Source organism: Poromitra crassiceps (genome assembly GCF_964638095.1).
Source record: "Poromitra crassiceps genome assembly, chromosome: 11".
Lineage (NCBI taxonomy): Eukaryota > Metazoa > Chordata > Actinopteri > Beryciformes > Melamphaidae > Poromitra > Poromitra crassiceps.
The window spans coordinates 17,336,602-17,358,896 of NC_139643.1; the positions used below are offsets into that span (position 1 = coordinate 17,336,602).

A 22,295-nucleotide genomic window follows, 5' to 3' on the forward strand; every position below is an offset into this window, starting at 1 on the left:
AGAGCATGCCCTGGGCTAATTCTGGGCAAAATCTGGTGCTTTTAGACTTGATTTGCATGAACTTAGCCTCAAATGTCCCTAAAAGTCCCACAACTATTATGTTTTGCATGGTGTTATACATTGAGTGATAACACACATTTAGCTACCATTGGTGCAATGCTCTGACATATTTTCTAACTCTAGAGATGTATACCTTGCCAAAAATCAATATGAGCATTATTCCCAACCCTTCTGGCCCATGGACTAATATGTAGATAGATTTTTTTTGCAAGATTTTGAGAGTAAATTAGAGACTTTTTTCAAATGTTTTTGAGTTTTACTATACCAAACCTGTTAAAATCATTAAAACAACCCTCTCAATCAATTCCTCATGCAGAAATCATACAGAAAAGTGGTGTCTAGTTCAAAAGTTATGACCCTTATCCATTTTCATCAGACATCGCAATATGCCCGCAAAGATGGCCGCCAAACGGACCCATGGGACACTATTTCAAGGGGGTAACAACAAAATTTGTTTATTAGACACCTTGAGGAGTACAAAAATCTATGTAAGAAAAATATATCTTTCGGGTGCGCGGGGACCCCCCGTTCCTACTAGACTATTATTATCAGCTAAGCAAAACAGTTTCACTTCTGTGCATTGCGGAGCTAAAGGAGAGTTACTGCGTACACAGGAAGCTACACTTCCTGTAACTTGTGGTTGACACACTGCATGTGTGCATGCACACAGAGCAGGTAACAGGAAATGTGGTGTGTTAGCAGCTGCCTGGTAAGTCTTGTTCACTGACTTCTCATGTTTCACTGGTCATCAATGCTTTGATGATGACATCATATCATAAAAGCACAAGTCCCAAGTCGCCAGAACCCAAGTCAAGTCTGAAGTCATCTCTTCCTACATCAAGTTGGGTCTCAAGCAATTAAAAGTGTGACTTGAGTCCAAGTCATCTGACTTTGAGTGTTGAAACCCGGATAAAGAAAGCAGGATGTGCAGGTGTCTGTGTGCTGGAGGAACGTGCGCATCCAAATATGCAGCAATATGCCGCCGAGGTGGCATGACGAATCTGCATAATTTATTTATTTATTGTTTATTGTTTTATTGGATCCCCATTAGCTATCACAATAGTGAAAGCTAGTCTTCCTGGGGTCCTAAAATATATTAAAACAGCATAATTAAAACATGGCATGATGCATACAACATAATAACTAATAAGTTTACATTGACATAATGCATATTGACAAAATGCATCACAAAATTAAAACAACACAAAACAAAACAAAACATACACAAAAGTAGTACAGAACAAAACAAATACTACAACCCATAACTACAATGAATACAGAACAAAACTAGTAATTCAACCCGAACTACAACAGAATTCTAAAGCAAACTAAAACAAAAACAAAAACATAATACATAATACATAACAAAACCAATATTAACATAATATAAAACAAAACAAGTAATACAACCCAAATTACATCAAAATCCTAAGGCAACACAATATCAAACTATAGAAAGGAAATAACAAGTAAAGAAAAAAAGACTAGATTAAAATGATTTAAAGACACACCACAAGGAATAGCAAGACACCTCAACATAGGACAAGGCAGTAGTTTATAATTTAGTTATTCATTAGGTATATAGAGTCTTTTAATTGATTTTTTGAAAATCGCATTTGACCTAGCATTAATAATGTAGCTTGGCAACGTATTCCACTTTAAGGAAGCCCTGTACATAGCCATTCGCATCATGGCACAGGTTCTAGCTACAGGCACAACAACATTCCCTATAGTAGCCTGTCTTGTGGAGTATCTGTGTCTATCTTGGACAAGCACAATTTTTGAAAATAAGTTTTTTGGCTGAGTGACAGTGTAAATTTTTTGAAAGAAAACGAGGAGATTACAAACACATCTATCATCCACTTTCAACCAACCAAGATTAACATGCATGCCGTGCACACTTGCTCTAAAAGGACATCCCAGAACCATCCGTGCAGCTCTATTTTGCACGAGTTGTAATTTGTGTATACCTTTTTTATTCGCACTAGACCAGACAACTGAGCAATAGTCTAGATGGGATAACACAAGTGCCTGGGTGACCTGTTTAATAGAATGCTTATTCAAAAAACAGGCGCACCTCTTTATTATTGATACAGCTCTACCCATCTTACCTACAATGTTATCAACATGTTTAGTCCAGGACAACTGATCATCCAGGGTGACACCCAGAAGTTTCACCTCCTTGACTTGCTCCAGTGCAATATTATTCATAGAGAGGGAGAGTAACTGGTCATCTCTCAATACATACTTTGATCCGAAAACAATGCTTTTAGTTTTAGCCACATTAAGTATCAACTTATTGTTTTCAACCCAATCAAATACAGAATTGAGTTCACTTTTAACACATTGAGTGCCACAGCGCTTCAGTAAAATTGTCTGGAGCCTGTGCCAGATTCACTTCCATTCAGTTGAAAACAGCTATAGAATTTTTTCTATTAGGGCTATATGAACAGGGTTCATCAAAATGAAACATTGGACACTCCTACTTCTTTCAAAGAAGAAATTTTGTTTCTAGACAGTTCCATTATGAAATGACAGCCTCTGAAAAAAGCGCACTTTCAAGGGTTTTCTGCTGTCTTTTTTTACTTTTCGAAATAAAGTCACTTTTATGAATACTCTAATTTCAAGCGCATTCACTGACTCTGGCTGGTGTTTTCTGATGTAGTGACATGGTGTGGTTCTGTGTGCAGCCTGCATGCCCCCCCCCCCCCCCCTCTCCACCCCGGAGCTGCGGGCTCCTCCCCACACTGTCTTCGCAGCCTCAGTTTTTGCCCCGGGCGGATTTCAGTGCAACGAGGAAATGGCAGGCGGGACTGAGGGAGAAGGTTTAGCCGATCGGCTTCGGGCTGCCTTTCTGGCGGGTGGTCGTGTGGAGGGGCTGTGTGCAGGCGGATAGACAGCGGCGGAGGAGCTCAGTTGTGGGCTCGGATCGCAGCCAACTGTGGCTTCGGACAGAGCAATCTGTGTGGCTCTGGCTGGCTGCAGCATGCGTCGGTGTCTCTCTGATCACGGCGTTCTCCGTTTTCTCCTGCACAAAGTGAAGGATCTGAGGTGGGTGGCGCAGCTCCCGTATAGAGTTTTAAGGTGGCGCCGTGTGATCCCTTGAAGGGATTCATGCTCACTGGCTGGGTACGACCTTAAACAGCAGAATTATGGAATAATATGAATTATGATTTTAGGACGTCCACAGACGTCCTTGGCACTCCTCGTTACTTTTTTTTAGGACGTCCAGAGACGTCCTTGGCACTCAATGTGTTAAGGATATTGTTTAGTTCAGAAACATTATTCTTAGCTATATATAAGGTCGAATCATTACATTACATTACATTACGTCATTTGGCAGACGCTTTTATCCAAAGCGACTTACAGTAACACACTTTTTGTCAGCAATAGAGCAATCAACTATGGAGCACAGTCTATGACAACTACAAATCCTGAAGGAACAGTGGTACGAGTTTTAGTTTAGGTTTTTTTTTTTTTTTTTTTTTTTTTTTATATTAAATAAAGAGAGAGAAAGAAGAGAGAGAAAGAAGTTAGATCAAGAGGGGCCCAGGTGGAGCCTGAAAAGGTGAGTCTTTAGTCTTTTCCGAAAGATCGGCAGTGATTCAGCAGTCCTGACCGAATCATCAGCATACATGGTAATAGATGCATTATTAACACGTTCACTGCCATTGACGAGATATCTCGTCTTAAAAAATCCAACGGTTGACTGCCATTGACGAGATATCTCGTCTTAAAATTTGACGGTGGGACATCGATCAAACCCTTTTACATGTCCTATACAAATATTGGAGGTATTGAATGTGTATAATCTATTTTACCGACCCACTAAGTGGCGACAGTGCTCGCCAGACGAGAGAAAGCAAAGAAAAAACAGCCGCGGGAGGAAGCCATTCTCAAGGAAATGGCTTGGCGAAAACGCTTTCGATTTCGCGCAGGGAGCGGGCGGTGGGGGATTGTAAATTTGCATAATAGATTATGGGTGCAACACACTTTGAAACACGGAGCATAAATAAGACCAGAATCGCAAAAGCTTCATCAAAGCTCTCAACCGAAACCCCAAGAAACGAACGAGCCCGATTTTACAGTCATCCAGACTCGCCCGAGAGCGGCCGCGCCAGCAGCAGCAGCACAGACAAGCAGCAGCAGCAGCAGCAGCACACCGAGAGCGGAGTACGCCTCAAGATTGGAAGAAGGGGATCGCGAAGGAATTTCTCTCCCGTGTCCAACCCCCCCCCCCTCGCCTCTCCTCTCCTCTTCCCCGCTCCTGCGATTCCCCTATCTTTTTTTGGGATCCGTGAGGCAACAGAAACTCGCCTGTGACAAACACTGCAAAGCCACCAGAGACACACCTACGGAGGGAGGAGTTTGAAGGAGACACACACACACACACACACACACACACACACACACACACACACACACACACACACACACACACACACACAATACAGTATACACACTTGCCCAAGGGCACCCATAATCACAGGCACGTGAGGTGGTTCTAAAAATCCATTTATCTCAAAACTCTCTGAAAATCTCTGAAACCATGCTGTATTCAACTGCTAATATCTACATAACTACTAACTCTACAAACTAACTCTTTTAGACAGAGAAAGCACACATTCTATTAGTACTTTTGTGAACTTTGTGTTCACAAAGTCCAAGCAGAAAATAATCCTCGGCTCTTGTAAAATGAGCCAGAATCCTCAAAAAAACCCTCTGGCAGAAGCTACCTACAGTAAAAAAAAAAATGGCTGGCAGTGAATGTGTTAAGAGCAAGTGGTAAGTCATTTGTAAAAAGTGAAAACAGGAGTGGACCAAGGCAACTGCCTTGTGGAACCCCACATACCACACTTCGTACAGTTGAGAGAGTGCCATTAAAAATCACTCTTTGACTCCTCTTTGAGAGATAGCTTGTTATCCATCTAATAGCATTATTACTGAAACCATAAGTACACAATTTACCCAACAATAGTTCATGGTCTATTACATCAAAAGCCGCGCTAAAGTCTAGCAACACAGCACCAACAATATTTTTCTGATCAATTTGACTTAGCCAATCGTCAGTCATCTCCGTTAATGCTGTACAAGTGGAATGATTTTGCTTATAAGCATGTTGAAACACAGAATCCAGCTCATTGCTGGAAAAGTAATTCAGAATTTGATCAAACACAATTCTCTCTAACAGCTTGCTGAGGGCAGGAAGAATGCTAATGGGTCTACTGTTACCACCACAAAATGAACTCCTACTATTTTTAGGTATGGGAATTATTTTGGCGATTTTCCATTCTTGAGGAAAAACCCCCTCCTTGAGACTAAGATTGAAAATATGGCACACAGGTTCAATGATATGTTCAGCAACGAGTCGTACTAATCTACCCTCAAGATGATTTGACACCCTGGGAATGATAATCTGGGGCCAGTTGCACCAAGTGGTCTCACGACTGGTCTTAAGCTAAGTCGGTTGTAACTTTACAACCTAACAGCTACGCCGGTTGCACCAAGAGGGCTTAAGCCTTCTTTTCACTACGCCCAGGCGTAACTCTTACGCCTGGTCAAGAGAAGGCGTAATGAAGTGCCTGCCTGTACCGAGATCTCCGTGGAAGTCTCAGCGGAGACCTGCTGTAATTGAGTCCTTACCGTCCTCATCGTCGTAACGTCGCCATCGAAGCATGACGTTTCATTATAACGAACTAGTTGTGTGGCTTACGGCACGTTCACACACACGCCTAGAGCGACGCTTTGCAACCCTAAGCAACGCCTAAAATTTAGGCGTCCTTGTTAACAGATGAGAGCGTTCACACATACCGCTGCCACGCTGCGCTGAAGCCACGCTCGCGCTGCGCCTACGCTGCGCTGCATTTATCGTTTAGGCATCTGTTCTATTTTTCAGCGTCTAGGCGCACTGAACTGTCAAGCTGGCTGTTGTTTCTGACGGACTTGGGCCATATTTTCTACCGAGTTTGCCCAAAAGGGAGGGTGGAGCGCGAATTAACGAGTGCATAGTAGGATAGCTGTCCTTCATGTGTTCCTCTATTAACGTTTTTTCTGTCAGATGTATATATACCCCCCCTGTCTCAATGCATGTATCACTCATGGTGTTGATGACTCATAGTCACATGATTACCCGAGGGAAAATAACAATTACAGCCGGCCAGGAAATAGACAGACATCGTCACTTGCACATTACAATAAAAAAGAGGTTTATATTACTACTCACCCATGCTATAAATCAGATCTGAAAAGTGTAAAAAACCACTGCTCATGTGATCAGCGTAGCGCAGAGCGGGGCTTCAGTGTGGCGTCCTGTGTGAACGCAAATAGGCGCCTAGCGTGCATGAAGCAATGCTTATCTGTCACGCCCTCAGTCTCAACTGGCCCCTAGGCTTTCCCTCTCTTTTTGTGTTTGTGTGTGTGTGTATGTGGTCCTGATTACAGGAGATTGGACCCTGCCTGGTGTGCTGGAGTGGAGGCCTCGCCTGCACAGCTGCCGGCTATGTCAATCAGCCTACAGCCTGGCTATATATACTCCAGCCAGACATCCAGTCTTCGCCGGATTATAGACTATGCTACGTCAGTCGTGTTACCAGCTAGCTCACATTCAGTCTTGCTCCTTTGTTCAGTGCTTGTGCTAACCGTCTCTCCATCTCCATGCCCAGGATCTCCTGCCTGCCTGTCTACCTGCATGCCACAGCCTATGGACTCCTGCTCTGACCAGGCCTGCCAGCCTCTACCACCAGCCACACCGAACCTTTCATTAAAACTCTTTGTTACATCTGCCAACTGCCTTGCCTGCTTCTCTGCTCAAAAGCCACTTATTATACCGGGTCTTAACAGTATAATCCGGCCACAATGGCTTTAGCAGAGCAAGCAGAGGCACTCAAACAGGCAATGGCCCTACAGGGAATACACTTGGGCCGCCACGATGATGCCCTGCGTGGCATTACGGAACAGCTGCAGCACATCACCCTGGGTCTGTCTACTCTCGATGACCGGCTTAACGCTGCTCCAGCCCCTGTCGTTCCGCCACCTGCTGCCGCTGCACCAGCTCCAGCCGCTCTACACGGTCAGTTACCAGTCTCCGCATCTTTTGAACCTCATATTCCCCCACCTGCAAAGTACTCTGGTGACCCAAACACCTGTCGCCAGTTTCTTACCCAGTGTCAATTAGCATTTAATGCTCAGCCTGTCCGTTATGCCAGTAAAGCAGCACGAGTGGCTTATCTAGTAAATCTGCTGGAGGGCCCGCCACTTGGCCTTTATAACGCCCTCTTTGAGCAGGGCTCCCCTCTGGCCAATTCTGCTGTTGTCTTCGCTACCGAGTTAAAACGTGTTTTTGATCACCCCATACGGGGCCAGCAAGCCGGGCAACAGCTTTCACAGATCCGTCAAGGAAGATTTTCAATCCGGGAATTTGTAAGCCAATTTCAAAGCTTGGCTGTGGAGTCTGGCTGGAACGATGCAGCCCTCATAACAGCATTTCAAGGGGGTTTAAACCAGGACATTGGGAAGGAATTGGCACTTAGGGGGGATTGCACAACATTGGACGAGTCCATTAAACTAGCCATTAAGGTCGGCGACCAACTCTCCCTGTGGCGTGCCGATTCAGTTCTTTTCCCCACTTATCGCTCTGAGCAGCCCACTCCACTCGGGCCCCGCAGAGAAATGCCGAGCTATCACGAGCCCCGCCGGAATGTGCCGAATCCCCCTGAGCCAGAGCCCATGCAACTGCCCCGTCCTTCCACCAAAAGGCCCAGCTCGGCAGTAGTTGGAGGAATACTGTCGAGCCGTGTGATCAGCCCTTCTCCACCAGACCGTCCACAGCTCAATGTCGCCTTCGTGTTGCGAGGTCGTTCCTTTCCCCTCACTGCTCTCATTGACTCTGGGGCTGATGAGAGTTTTATTGACCGTACAGTGTGCCAACAGCTGGGCATCGAGATTGAGCCCCTCGATGTCCCGCTGGAAACCAACGCCCTCAACGGTATGCAGCTGGCTAGAATCAACCATAAAACTGTTCCGGTACCTCTACACCTGTCCGGTAACCACCAAGAAAGTATCAGTTTTTATGTTTTGGATTGCCCTCATGTCCCTCTGCTCCTAGGTTTCCCCTGGCTCAAACTCCACAATCCACAGCTAGATTGGCCTACTGGAAAGATCCGTTCCTGGAGTCCTTATTGTCACTTGCACTGTCTCCGTTCTGCCCAAGCTCCCACATCGGAGCCTCCACCGGTGGTGGAGCCACCCGATCTGTCGTCTATTCCTGACTCTTACCATGACCTGGCAACGGTCTTCAGTAAAGAGCATACTCTGTCACTTCCTCCCCATCGGCCTTATGACTGTGCCATCGAGCTCCTGCCTGGGGCCCCGCTTCCCAGCAGCAAGCTCTATAATCTCTCCCGTCCAGAACAGCAGGCCATGGAGAAGTACATTCAGGAGTCCCTGGCTGCTGGGTTTGTCCGGGCTTCCTCCTCTCCTGTAGGCGCAGGATATTTCTATGTGGAGAAGAAGGATGGCTCCTTACGGCCTTGCATTGATTACAGAGGTTTGAACAAAATTACTGTAAAAAACAAGTATCCTCTGCCTCTCATTGATTCTGCCTTTGTCCCTCTCCAAGGAGCTACCATCTTCACCACCCTGGACCTGCGCAACGCCTATCATCTGGTGCGCATCAAGGAGGGTGATGAATGGAAGACGGCTTTCAACACCTCCTTAGGCCATTTTGAATATTTGGTGATGCCATTCGGGTTGTCCAACGCCCCAGCTGTTTTCCAAGCCCTTATAAATGATGTGCTCCGTGACATGCTCGGTCGGTTTGCATTCGTGTATTTGGATGATATTCTGATATATTCCTACTCTCTCCAGGAACACCAGGAGCATGTCCGCACAGTGCTGCAGCGCCTCCTAGAGAACAAGTTCTTTGTCAAACCTGAAAAATGTAAATTTCATGTCTCCACTACCTCCTTCCTTGGCTTTATCGTCTCACAGGGTGGGCTCCAGATGGACCCAGCCAAGGTCTCCGCTGTTGCCGACTGGCCCACGCCCCTCAAGCGCAAGGAGTTACAGCGCTTCAATGGCTTTGCCAATTTCTATCGGAGGTTTGTGAAGAATTACAGCACCATTGCTGCCCCTCTCTCTGCACTAACCTCTACCTCTGTTCCGTTCCGTTGGACGTCGGGGCTGCGGTGGCCTTCGCTGAACTCAAGCGCCAGTTCATCTCCGGTCCCATCCTTATTCATCCTGACAGTTCGCTACAGTTTGTTGTGGAGGTGGACGCGTCAGACACTGGGGTAGGTGCCATCCTCTCACAACGCTCACCCCAGGACAATAAACTGCACCCTTGTGCTTTCTTCTCCCACAAACTTGACCCACCAGAGAGAAACTATGATGTTGCTGGCCGTGGTGATGGCATTGGAGGAGTGGCGACACTGGTTGGAGGGCGCAGAGCACCCCTTCATTGTGTGGACCGACCACAAGAATCTCTCCTACATCCAGACGGCCAAGCGTCTGAATTCCCGTCAGGCAAGGTGGGCCCTGTTCTTGGGAAGATTTAACTTCACTATGACTTTCCGTCCAGGTTCCCGGAATGTGAAGCCAGATGCCCTGTCCCGCCAGTTTGCGGGTGAGGAGGCCCCCGCTGAACCTGAGGCCATAGTACCACCTGGCTGTATCGTCGCCACTCTCACCTGGGAGATTGAGGCCACAGTTCGCAGGGCTCAGACCACCCAGCCCGACCCAGGTACCGGCCCCCCTAATTGCCTTTATGTCCCAGACGCTGTCCCTTCTCAGGTCCTGCAGTGGGCACATTCCTCCCGCCTTACTTGTCATCCGGGGATTCATCGAACCATTGCATTCCTCAAACGGCGCTTCTGGTGGCCGACCATGGATGCGGACACCAGATTGTTTGTGGTAGCCTGCTCCATCTGTGCCCGAAGTAAGACCACAACGAGGCCTAGTTCTGGTTTGCTCCGTCCTCTGCCAGTTCCCAGCCGGCCATGGTCTCACATCGCCCTTGACTTTGTGACTGGTCTTCCCCCATCACGAGGTAATACTGTGGTCCTCACTGTCATTGACCGTTTCTCCAAAGCTGCACATTTCATTGCCCTGCCCAAACTGCCCTCGGCACGTGAAACAGCTGATTTATTGGTGCAACATGTTTTCCGTATTCATGGTCTGCCTTCAGATGTTGTTTCTGACAGGGGCCCACAGTTTACTTCACGAGTATGGAAGGCCTTCTGCACAGCCATGGGAGCAACCGCTAGCCTGTCCTCTGGGTACCACCCTCAGTCTAATGGTCAGACCGAGCGGGCCAACCAGGAGATGGAGGCTGCACTCCGCTGCGTCTCTGCTGCAGAGCCATCATCTTGGAGCACGCGGCTGCCCTGGGTGGAGTACGCCCACAACACGCTCCCCAACGCCTCATCTGGTATGTCTCCCTTCCTCTGTTCTCTGGGATATGAACCCCCTCTGTTCCCAGATCAGGAGGTGGATGTGGCAGTCCCTTCAGTCCAGGCCCAGGTGCATCGCTGCCGGGGCACTTGGAGGCGTGCCCGGGCTGCTCTGCTCCGTGCTTCCTCTAAGACCCAGGAGCAGGCCAACCGCCGCCGTGCTCCGGCGCCCAACTATGCTCCAGGTCAAAGGGTGTGGCTGCTCTCTAAAGATCTGCCACTCCAAGTGGAATCCAGGAAACTCTCTCCCCGGTATGTTGGGCCATTTGAAATTGAGACTATAATTAACCCCTGTGCAGTCCGACTGAAGCTCCCTGCCTCCCTTCGGAGGATTCACCCCACCTTTCATGTGTCCCAGTTAAAACCTGTTCGGTCCAGTCCTCTTTCTCCTCCCGATCCTGCCCCCCTTCCCCCCGGTATGGTTGATGGCGGTCCCGTTTACACGGTGCGGCGCATCCTGGATGTTCGCCGCCAGGGACGTGGCTTCCGCTACCTGGTCGACTGGGAGGGCTATGGTCCCGAGGAGCGCTGTTGGGTCCCCCGGCGAGACATCTTGGACCCCTCGCTCATAAGTGACTTCCGGAAAACTCCAGAGGGATCACGTGAACGCACGGTGAACATGGCGCTCAGCTAGACAGCTGCTACACCAGACCAAACAATATGTTTTAGCAAAATGATCTAAAATGAATAAGGTGACCAGAACCAACTGATTAACTTTAAAGAGTGGGGCGAATGTCTGCTGGAAGAAGCACAAGACTGAAAACCAGTAAGCAGAAAGAAAAAGACGAAGCAATCATCGCCATGAATGAGAAAATGACTCACCTGCTGGAGGCTGGAGATACACCTGCTTGGGCTAAACTTTTACTCCGTGAAACATGAAAATCCGTGAAAATCGATTAAGTCCGACATCGCTCAGAGGTTTGAGCAGCTTGAAAACAAGTTTGAAAATGTGCAGAAGTCCATCCACTCACTCACTAAAGAAAATAAAGCAACCGTGAACAGAGTTTCTAATGCGGAAAAGCGCATCAGCGCACTGGAGGACAAAAACAACACAGTGAGTCCGAAAGTGGATAAAATGCAAAAACAAATCGAAACCCTGCACGCAGGTTGATGACTTAATCAGCAGGAGTAAAAGAAATAACATTCGCCTGATCAATGTAAAAGAGGGAGCTGAGATTGGTGACATGGACGCTTTCCTTGGCAAAATCCTGTGTTACATCCTGGACCTGAAGGAAGGCGAGAAACCACCAGAGGTGGAAAGGGCACACCGGGCGCCTCGGCCACGTCCAGACCCCGGCCTGCCACCGAGGGCCATCTTCATCCGCCTACTCCGCTGGCCCGACCGTCAACTCATCCTCCAGGCTGCGGGGAAGAAGCCCCTCACCTGGGAGGGTACGCGCTTTTTCGTCCGGCAGGACCTCTCCGCGTTGGTGCAACAGAAACGCGCAACATACAACAGTATCATCGAAAAGGTTAAAGTCAATGGATATCGCTTTGGCGTACTGTACCCAGCGAGACTCGTCATAACCATTGATGGACAGCGATTGATTTATGATTCAGCAGCGGAGGCGGAACGAGAGCTCAAAGTGAAACTGCCGAATATCTTTTGAGTTGGACTGGTCAATAGTACTGTGAGTAACTAAAAGAAAAAAGAAAAAACGGAATTCTCTCTTCTTTAGCACTCTTTCTAACTATAAATCCACTTCTGTTTTAATTCTCTCGTCCTCTTTTCACCATACCGCGGACACTGTGTGCACTGTAAAAAAAAAAACTAAAAACATCCATATGTGCAACAGTCGAATGGTGCAATATAAAAGTGAAGTCAATAGAAAGTGGGTGTAAGCTACTGAGCACAAAGGTGAAATTAACATGCCTGGTTTAGAATCACTGCATACTTTGCCTGTTGGAATGGTCAATAGGACTGTGAGTAACTAAAAAAAAAAAAAAAAAAAAAAAAAATGCATTCTGTTCTCTTGTGTGCACTGTAAAAAAATATATATATATCTGCGACAATAATGGTGCACTATTAAAAGTGAATGGAAACAGAAAGTGGGCGACGGTTACTGAACACAAAGGTGAAATCAACATGCCTGAGTTAGAACGCTGCATAGTTTGTCTAGCAGTATCATTATTGTTTTTTTTTCCTTTATTATTTTTATTATTAGTATCATTATTACCATATTTTCCCCCTACATTGCTTGTGGCATTTCATTTCATCTTATAGCCTGTTAACGGCCAGTGTGCCATACTAAAACAGAACAGTGGAATCACTTTTATTTTTAGTTTAAAGAAAATGTGAATTACTGCACAGCTTATATTACTTGGTTTATCAGTATCGTTATTTGAATTACATTACGACTATGCAAATGGTCTGGGTGTTACAGTGTGCCTTGTGAGGCCTACACCCAACCTTCACGGATAGGAGATGGACATAGTCCCCATCTCAGGATTAGTTTTTGTTTTTTGCTTGCCCAATGGCAGTGTTTTATTTTTCATGTTAAGTGTTTTATGTATCTTGTGTACCCCTTCCCCCGCTCCCCTCCCCCAACAGTGCAACAGAGGTAAATTAGACGGTGGACCTGCCCGGCGGTCAGGATTCTACAGCCCCCCCCCCCATGGTACACTATATCAATGCATTGTTTTTCTTCTCTTCTTCATCAAATGTGCGACACACTTTTCTTTCTAAGCCCAACTTATTAAAATATGTCTAATGCTATAAAACTAGTTACTTGGAATGTAAACGGGATTCAGAACCCAGTAAAAAGATACAAGATTCTAGCACATCTTCAATCATTGAACTGTGATATCGCTATGTTACAAGAAACCCACCTCACTATGCAGGAGTCTTTGAAATTAAAACAAAGATGGGTGGGCCAAGTGTTCTCTTCTCCAGGTTCGGGAGCTGCAAGAGGTGTCAGTATACTTATAGCTAAAAGAATCTACTTTACGCCACAAGAAGTGAGAGTGGATGACGAGGGCCGCTATGTGGTCCTGTCAGGTACAATTCAGAATGAAAAATGCACATTGGTCAATCTTTATGCACCAAACTCGGCCCAGGCTCTCTTCCTCTCCCCTCTCAACACCCTGCTAGCTCAGTATGCTGACACCCCCTAGTGGTGGGCGGTGACCTCAACCTAGTCAGTGACGCTGTCATTGACCGCTCTGGCGGCCCCCTACCATCAGATAGAGCCTCATCAGCAGCATTTAGTGAGATGTTGAGCTCATTGGCATTGACTGATATGTGGCGACTGATAAATCCGCAAGAGCGGGAGTATACATTATATTCAAATGCGCACAACTCTTATTCTAGGATTGACTATCTCCTCATATCATCCACCCATACTGCAAATGTAATAGACACAGAAATTCATAGTATTCTTATATCTGACCACGCACCCCTGTCAATGACTTTCAGCCTTAGTTTTAATAACCATCACAGAACAAAACAATGGAGATTTAATAATTCATTATTAAAGGACGAGGAATTTGTCTCCTTAATAAATCAAAGAACGGATGAGTTCTTTAGAATAAACCTGAGTTCAGTCCCTTCTATACAAACTGTTTGGGATGCCTTTAAAGTAACCTGCAGGGGCTGGATCATTGGTTACACAGCGGTCAAGCGCAGATTGAGAAATGAAAAGAAAACCAACTTACTAGAAAAAGTTAAGACATTAGAGTCACAACATATGTTGGAAACAACTAATCTTGACCTGAAGAGAGATCTACTCATGGCAAGAGCTGACCTACAATCAATACTGCACGAAGAGACTGCCTACGCGCTCTACCGTCTGCGTAGGAGATACTTTGAGAGTGGAGATAAAGCGGGAAAAATGCTAGCCTATCAGCTCAAACAGCAGGAGAGTAAACAGTCAATACCAGCAATAAGGGACTGCAGTGGTAAGATTGTCACTGATCAGGCCTCTATAAATTCATCTTTTAAGGAATTCTACTCCAAATTATATCAAGCTGAATGTCACTCTCAAGAACATAAAGTGGAAGAATTCCTTAAGGACATTTCTCTCCCAACATTAAGCATGCATGAAAGAGAAGAACTGGACACACCAGTTCAGGAAACTGAGATCTCCACAGCAATTGCAAAGTTAGCCAATGGTAAATCCCCAGGGGGTGATGGGTACACCATAGAATTTTATAAATATTTCCAGAACAGCCTGTGCCCAGTCCTGTCCCAGCTATTTAATAATATTATAGATAATCAGTCAATGCCAATGTCAATGCATTCAGCTACTATCTCACTTATCCCGAAACCTGGAAAAGATCATTTAGATATGGGCAATTATCGCCCTTTAAGCCTTCTGAACAACGATTATAAAGTGTTTACGAAAATTCTGTCCCTTCGCTTGGAGAAAGTTATCAGCTCTTTGGTGCATATAGACCAGGTAGGATTCATACCAGGCAGACTCTCAGCCAATACCATGAGAAGACTGTTTCAAGTCATGCAAAGAGCTAGTTCCCTTCAATACCCAGCAGTAGCGATATCGCTGGACGCAGAAAAAGCCTTTGATAGGCTAGAGTGGCCTTACCTGTTCCAGATATTGTCAAAGTATGGTTTTGGAGCATTTACTTTACAATGGCTCAAGGCTCTTTATAACAATCCTGTATCCTCAGTCAAAACCAATGGCCTGATTTCGGAGCCTTTCCACCTCCACCGCGGTACAAGACAAGGATGCCCTTTGAGCCCGCTAATGTTCGTCCTAGCACTCGAACCATTGGCTTGTGTCATCCGCGAAAACACGAATATTATGGGCATAACAATAGGCAACCATGATTTTAAGTTAAATATGTATGCAGATGATATTCTACTGACCTTAACAAACCCAGCTCATTCAGTGCCGAACAGCTCATTCAGTGCTCATTCAACTATTCAGCTCATTTTCAGGCTACAAAATCAATTGGAGTAAGAGTGAAGCAATCCCACTGAACTCTGGAACATTTTCAGCAGATCTGAGCACCGCTCCTTTTGTCTGGAAGCCTGATGGAATGAGGTATCTAGGGATAACCATCGAATCCCCAATTTCCAGGATTTTTGACCTTAATGGCCCCCCCCCTTGTTGAGATCGATCCGCGATGATATTAAGAGGTGGACAGTTCTCCCGCTCTCTTTGTGGGGTAGAGCAGAGGTAATAAAAATTAACATACTGCCCAGACTGTCCTACATTATCTCTGCTCTCCCTCTACAAATTCCACAAGGCTGGTTTCAGGAGATCGACACAATGTTTTCCAGTTTCCTCTGGAAAGACAAGAAGCCGAGAATAAGTCGTAAAAAGCTGTCAAAACCTAGATCCCAAGGTGGATTGGGTGTCCCGGATGTTTTCATGTACTATCTGTCATACAATTTAAGATTCCCACTTTCGTGGAGTTACAATGACAGTGTGATAAGGGGTAGCTGGCATTGGCTCGAAAAGGAATTAATTATGGAAAGTAACAGGTCTATTTCTTTATCTTCATTATGGTATTATCCAAAACCTCCCTCCAAATTAGTTAACCCAATTATAAAGTTCTCATGTGATGTTGTGAAAAAGCTGTACACCAAACTAGGTATTAACGGAGCCTCCCTCCCCTCTTGTCCATGGAACAACCCATTGCTAACAGCTGGTGGGAATCCATTATCTGACAAAGTTTGGCAGGGACAGAACATACATAAGCTAGGACAGGTGGTGAGGGATGGGTCATTGCTCTCACTAACTGCACTTAAAGAAATGTATGGATTGAGCAACAATGCTTTCTTAACCTATGCACAGCTTAAAGCAACATTAGACAGAATCTTAACTCCGGGCAGTTCCATTGGCGGCCACAGGGGAATAGATGCGCAGCTGGGAGTTATTGCCTGTGGGAAAAAAACTGTCTCAAATCTTTATAGGCTTTTGTGCCTTTCTTCTCCCAACTGTAATATTCCGCCCCAAATGCAATGGCAACAAGATCTGGGAATTAACTTAACAGCAGCTGAATGGGACAGTTTGTGGAGGGTTTCAATCACTAGAAGTAAATGTGTTAGATATAGAGTAATACAGATGAAAATAATGCACAGGGCATATTTGACGCCTGCCAAACTTAAAAAGATTGACCAGAACCTGTCAGATCAATGTTGGCATGGTTGTGGTGAAGTTGGAACCCTCACGCACATGCTCTGGAACTGCCCGGCTGTCAGATCCCTGTGGAGGGATGTGGCACAAATGCTTACAAGGATCCTCAACATAGACTTCCAATTTTCACCCAAGACTTGTCTGTTGGGGTCCCGTATTGAAAATGTACAAAACGAGAAGCAGCAAAGATTAATCGCCCTTGCATGCCTTGCTACAAAACGATTGATTTTAATGAACTGGAAAGTGAGGAAACCCTCCTGCTTCTCGAGAGACAGATGGCTAGAGGATTTTCTCCAACTTTTAAGTATGGAGAAGGCCACCTCCATCCTCAGGGATTTGGATCAGGATGCGGGCGAGCTCTGGGATATTATAAGATCTTTCCTAGATCTACAAGCACACAGATATTATTTTCCTGCAGAATCTCAGAGCCCCCCCCCCCTTTTATTTTTTATTTTTTTTGATGTTGTTGTTGTTACACCTGTCTTGTTGATATATATGAGTTGTTGCCAGCATTGCTAGGTAACTTGTAATTGCTAGTATGGTGTGATGTTGTTTGTCACGTGCCGTTGCTTTAATGTCTTGTATCTCTGTAAAACCAAAAAAAAACATAAAAAAAAAAAATAATAATGATAAAATAAGTGACTTCCGACGTCTCCATCCTGACCAGCTCCAGAGGGCGCCAGGAGGCGCCCGTAGAGGGGGGGGTACTGTCACGCCCTCAGTCTCAACTGGCCCCTAGGCTTTCCCTCTCTTTTTGTGTTTGTGTGTGTGTGTATGTGGTCCTGATTACAGGAGATTGGACCCTGGTGTGCTGGAGTGGAGGCCTCGCCTGCACAGCTGCCGGCTATGTCAATCAGCCTACAGCCTGGCTATATATACTCCAGCCAGACATCCAGTCTTCGCCGGATTATAGACTATGCTACGTCAGTCGTGTTACCAGCTAGTTCACATTCAGTCTTGCTCCTTTGTTCAGTGCTTGTGCTAACCCTCTCTCCATCTCCATGCCCAGGATCTCCTGCCTGCCTGTCTACCTGCATGCCGCAGCCTATGGACTCCTGCTCTGACCAGGCCTGCCAGCCTCTACCACCAGCCACACCGAACCTTTCATTAAAACTCTTTGTTACATCTGCCAACTGCCTTGCCTGCTTCTCTGCTCAAAAGCCACTTATTATACCGGGTCTTAACACTATATGCCTAGGCGTAGCTTAAAGCGTTGCTTAAAGCGTCGCTCTAGGCGTGTGTGTGAACCCGCCGTTAGCCTTCCCAAATGTTGAGGGTTGTTTTTTAGAATTGAGTACATAGAATTGGGAACGTTACATTCAATTTCATTCAGACTGCCTGACACTAATCGCCGCCGCCATTTCCCCCCAGGGCTTCCACAGGAGGAGGGGGGTGGGAGGAGGGAGGGTGTAGTGACGCACATACAGTAGTGGGTGACGGCGCGCGGCACATTTTTGGCCCAATCAGGGGGCATTCCCCGGCAATTCACATGGACGCGCATTGCTACGACCAGCGTAGTTAAGACCAGACGTAAGCCCTATTGGTGCAACAGGCGTAAATCCACTCTAAAGACTGGTCTTAACTAAGACCGACGTAGGAGTTACGACCAGGCATAGTTAAGACCACTTGGTGCAACTGGCCCCTGTTGCTCAAGTCACTTGATGTGAAGTCTCAAGTCTAAATTAGGTCAGGCCAGGTCGCTCCCTGGGGCTGTTGTGGGGCACTTTGATGACATCACCACCCGTCTCCAAACATCCAGATCTGCCGCCAGTCTTACACACTCCACCACCGCTTTCCCCGTCCACCTCTTTATATCCATCCAAGGGCGTAACTTTCGTTTGAAAAATGGGGGGGACACAATAGCACTCCCCCGGGGGGGAAAAATCTTGTGTGTGTGTGTGTGTGTGTGTGTGTGTGTGTGTGTGTGTGTGTGTGTGTGCATGTGCGTGCGCTGGGGGAGGATTTTAACCATTTCTGACCACTTGGGAATTGATGAAAATGATAATTTTTCATTGATTGGCAAGCAATTAGCCTACATTCTGGAAATTGCTCAAACCCCGCTTATAGGTTGAGTCGTCATAAACGCTGGGGTAGCTGGCTGGGGGCGTGGTCAGGGTGAGGTAAATCTTCCCATTCTCCCCATTCAGCATAGTTAGCATTTAGCTGCTAACCCAGCCCAGGCAGACACGATCGGGGATTTAACCTCCGCAGTAAACGCACACTCTAGAATCCCCAATCCTGTAGTGTAGAGCCGCAGCACCATCCTTTTGTGAGTCAGCCCATGAGATGGGGGTTTTTACCCCACCCGCACGCCAGCCATAGTAAAACTTTGTTGGCGTTCCTGTCAGGGGACAGCAGTGTCTTGTCTTGTGTGTCTTTTTCTCCCTGTGTTTCCCCCTCCCCTGAGTGTTTGTGTGTAGTGGGCGGAGATCTGCACCTGGTACCTGGGCTGCTGCACGGCTGGTGGTGATCAGCTAATTACCAGACGCCTCTATACCCTGGCTCTCCAGTGACTCGTCGCCAGATTGTTTAGTCTCCATACGTGGTAGTACGCCTAGCCACTCTCGTGTTTGCTCGTTCCTGTATTTTCCTGGAGGAAACCCTTTTGACTCATGATTTTTCCTGTGTTCAGGTATGCTGATCTCTGCTACCAGCTGTCTACAGTTCCTGAGTTCATGATCCCACGCCTGCTGCCTGGATCATCAGTTCTGCCAGCCTGCCTGTCTCCTGCTCATGCCTGCAAAATTACCTTGTGCAAATTAAATCTTGTTACTCGTTGGATCTGTCTCCGTGTCCGCTTTTGGGTCCTGCTCTTTAAGGTTGTGACAGTTCCCATGAAATATATACCATGAAAGCCTTACTCTAGTTTGTGGTTACAGTTTCATGAGGCTGCCACTCTCCTAAAAGTCACAACATTAATATAAAATCACACATTAATATAATTGGAATTCACATTAATCTCAGCTTTCCAGTCATCACTGTTGGGCAAGTTACTTTCCAAATGTAACATACTACATATTACTAGTTACTTTCATTAAGTAATACATTACTTTACAATATTACTGGCTGTGTAGACTGTAGAGTAACTCGTTACTTATTACACTACTTTTGCATTATTTTCACAAAAATAACAGCAGCAGCAGAATGACATTGCCGCCCCGGAACCATCCCGAGAAATAATTTCAACCGTCTTGAAGTCAGTGTAACCATGTAAAATTCTAAATGTTATCCTTTTCCTTTGTTATTGTCATCTATAGTGGCTATTTGCCACATAATTTGATTAGGAAATGGTTGTCACCTTATTTAAATATGTGCTTTGATTTAAATAAATAAAAATAACCCAATTTGTAACTTGTATTACTTGATAAATTAGCTGATTTGAAGACCCAAGTCCTCACAATACTCGACCTTGATTGGCCGACAGCAGCAGCAACCAATCAGGATCAAGTCCATTGTGAGGTGTTTACCAGAGTTAGGGGCCCTTTACACGAGGACAGTTTCTGAAAGAAACGACACAATAGCGTTTCCTTCACACCTTTTCCTTCACACCTTCTCCCTGTTTACATGAGCGCTGTTGAATTTTTAAAACGCCGTAATGTACATACCAAGGTCGCTAGGTGGCAGTGTGATCACCTTATTCTTTGCCCATACAAGGACGCTTACTGCATGACGTAATTTCGCTTTAAACGCGGAAGTAGAGTACACTTTCCGCAGTCATTTAGACTTGCCAAAAAGCTTTTTTCAAGCTAAAAAAAAACCCCCAAACTGTTAAAGTTTTAATATTTGTCGGGTGAGAATGTAACATATATGTGACCAGGTTATCAGAATAACGCCTATTGGAAATCTTTAACGAGCAGCGAGGACCGGGAGCGCTGACTGTGATCTGTCACCCTACTGCTACTGGCAGTGAGAAAACACTGTCGACTGCTTTGTAACTATAACGTTAAATGCCGACCGGGTACAGCCATCGGCTCCTCGCAGCAGTAACGCTATGAACATGTAACTGAAGTTGGCCGCAGTGTAGCTTAATTCTGAGTGTTGCCAAACTTCATTCATACTGACGTTGTATTTGGTTGTCAACTCGCGCATGGCTATGGCGTGTGTGTCGCCTGTAAGCACGTCGTCAGAGTTTCTGAAATGTGCCGTTCCAAAGCGATTACATGGAGCGCTCAGCGGGAAGCGTCTCTAACAATTTCACTCTGGAGGGTGGTTCTAAAATGTGTCGTTTCCTAAGCGCGAATTCGCCGTCGCCGTCTTAACGGGAGGCACTAACGATACAATAATTCCCCGTTTCCATAGGAAACCGTCCTCGTGTAAAATGCCCCTTAGTCTGAATCTGACTGTAAAAGAAAGGGTGCATTTTTGAAAATTCAATAACTTTGAGTTTAATCTCCCGAAACATCATTTTTTAACATGTTTGATCCCAAAATAGAGGAAATTTTGATTTCCTATAATATGGGGCTCTTAAAGGCTGTGCTAATATTGCACTTAAGTTATAGTTCTAATAGACAACCTTCTTATCATGTGTGTAATCTTAGTTACACGCTACACGTGGTAGCTTAACAGGTGTTAACCACACAATAAAGCAAGATGCTCTTAGATTATGATGAGCTTGTCCGCCGCCGCTGGTGGAGAGATGCAGGATCGGGTCCCCGAAGCCTGAAGAATCTCGTCCACACAAACCTTCAATAAGACGGAATTAGCCTAGCTTAAGAGCGCAAACTATGATAACACGGAGCTTCAATAAACACATCCTCCAGCGAGCTGGAAAAAGGAGTGGCTTCCCCTGGTCTGGGCGGGCATGACGTAGTCACGCGGGTGGCCGCCTCAGCCCCAGGGGGTACCACGCCACCTGTTGGTGGGTGGTTGGTTTTATATAAAGATCATTTTGGAGCAAAAATAACATTCTTCCAGTAGCTGCGTCCGCAGCGAAGATGGCACTAGAGTGAGAGAGTTCTCACTCGTAAAACCCGGGTTGTAGCACAACCCTAACGTTTCCTTGTGAAAGAGAATATTTGCAGGCTTTAGCTTCTTCCAAATTGAGAAAAACAGTGTAAATCCAGCACCGTGGCTCCTGCGTCACATCACTGGCTTGCTGGGGAAGCTAAGCAGGTCTGGCTGTGGTCAGTCCTTGGATGGGAGACCATCTGGTGCTGGAGGACCAGTAGGAGGTGCTCTTCCCTCTGGTCTCATGAATAGTCTCCCCAATGCCCCAGGCCAGAGACAGGGACTCTGTCCTGTGAGTGAGCACCGTCCTTCGGATGAGATGTTAAACCGAGGTCCTGACTCTCTGTGGTCATTAAAGACCCCATCGGCACTCTTCACAAGAGTAGGGGTGTAACCCCGGTGCCCTTTGGAGTGTAACCCCGGTGCCCTGAGGGGTGTGACCCCGGTGCCCTGGCTACATCCCCACACAGGCCTTCCTTCCATCATGTCCACCTAATCATCCCTCATTACTTAATTGACTCATTCAGTCCTCAACTCTCCATCATGAGAGCTGATGTGTGGTGAGCGTTCTGCTGCAAACTGGCTGCCGTGCATCACCCAGGTGGGTGCTACACATCGCTGGTGGATGAGTTGAGTTCCCCACACACACACACACTCTGATATGTAAAGCGCTTTGGGTGCCTTAAAGCACTATATACATCCAATCTATTATTATTAAAGGTAGCACTTTTTATTGGAA

At 46.2% G+C, this 22,295-nt stretch overlaps 1 protein-coding gene across 1 annotated transcript in view; it reads left to right on the plus strand.

The window, feature by feature from the left end:
* Positions 1–22,295, plus strand: part of LOC310785519 (class I histocompatibility antigen, F10 alpha chain-like) — a 370,829-nt gene that overhangs the window by 106,331 nt on the left and 242,203 nt on the right. The window lies entirely within an intron of this gene.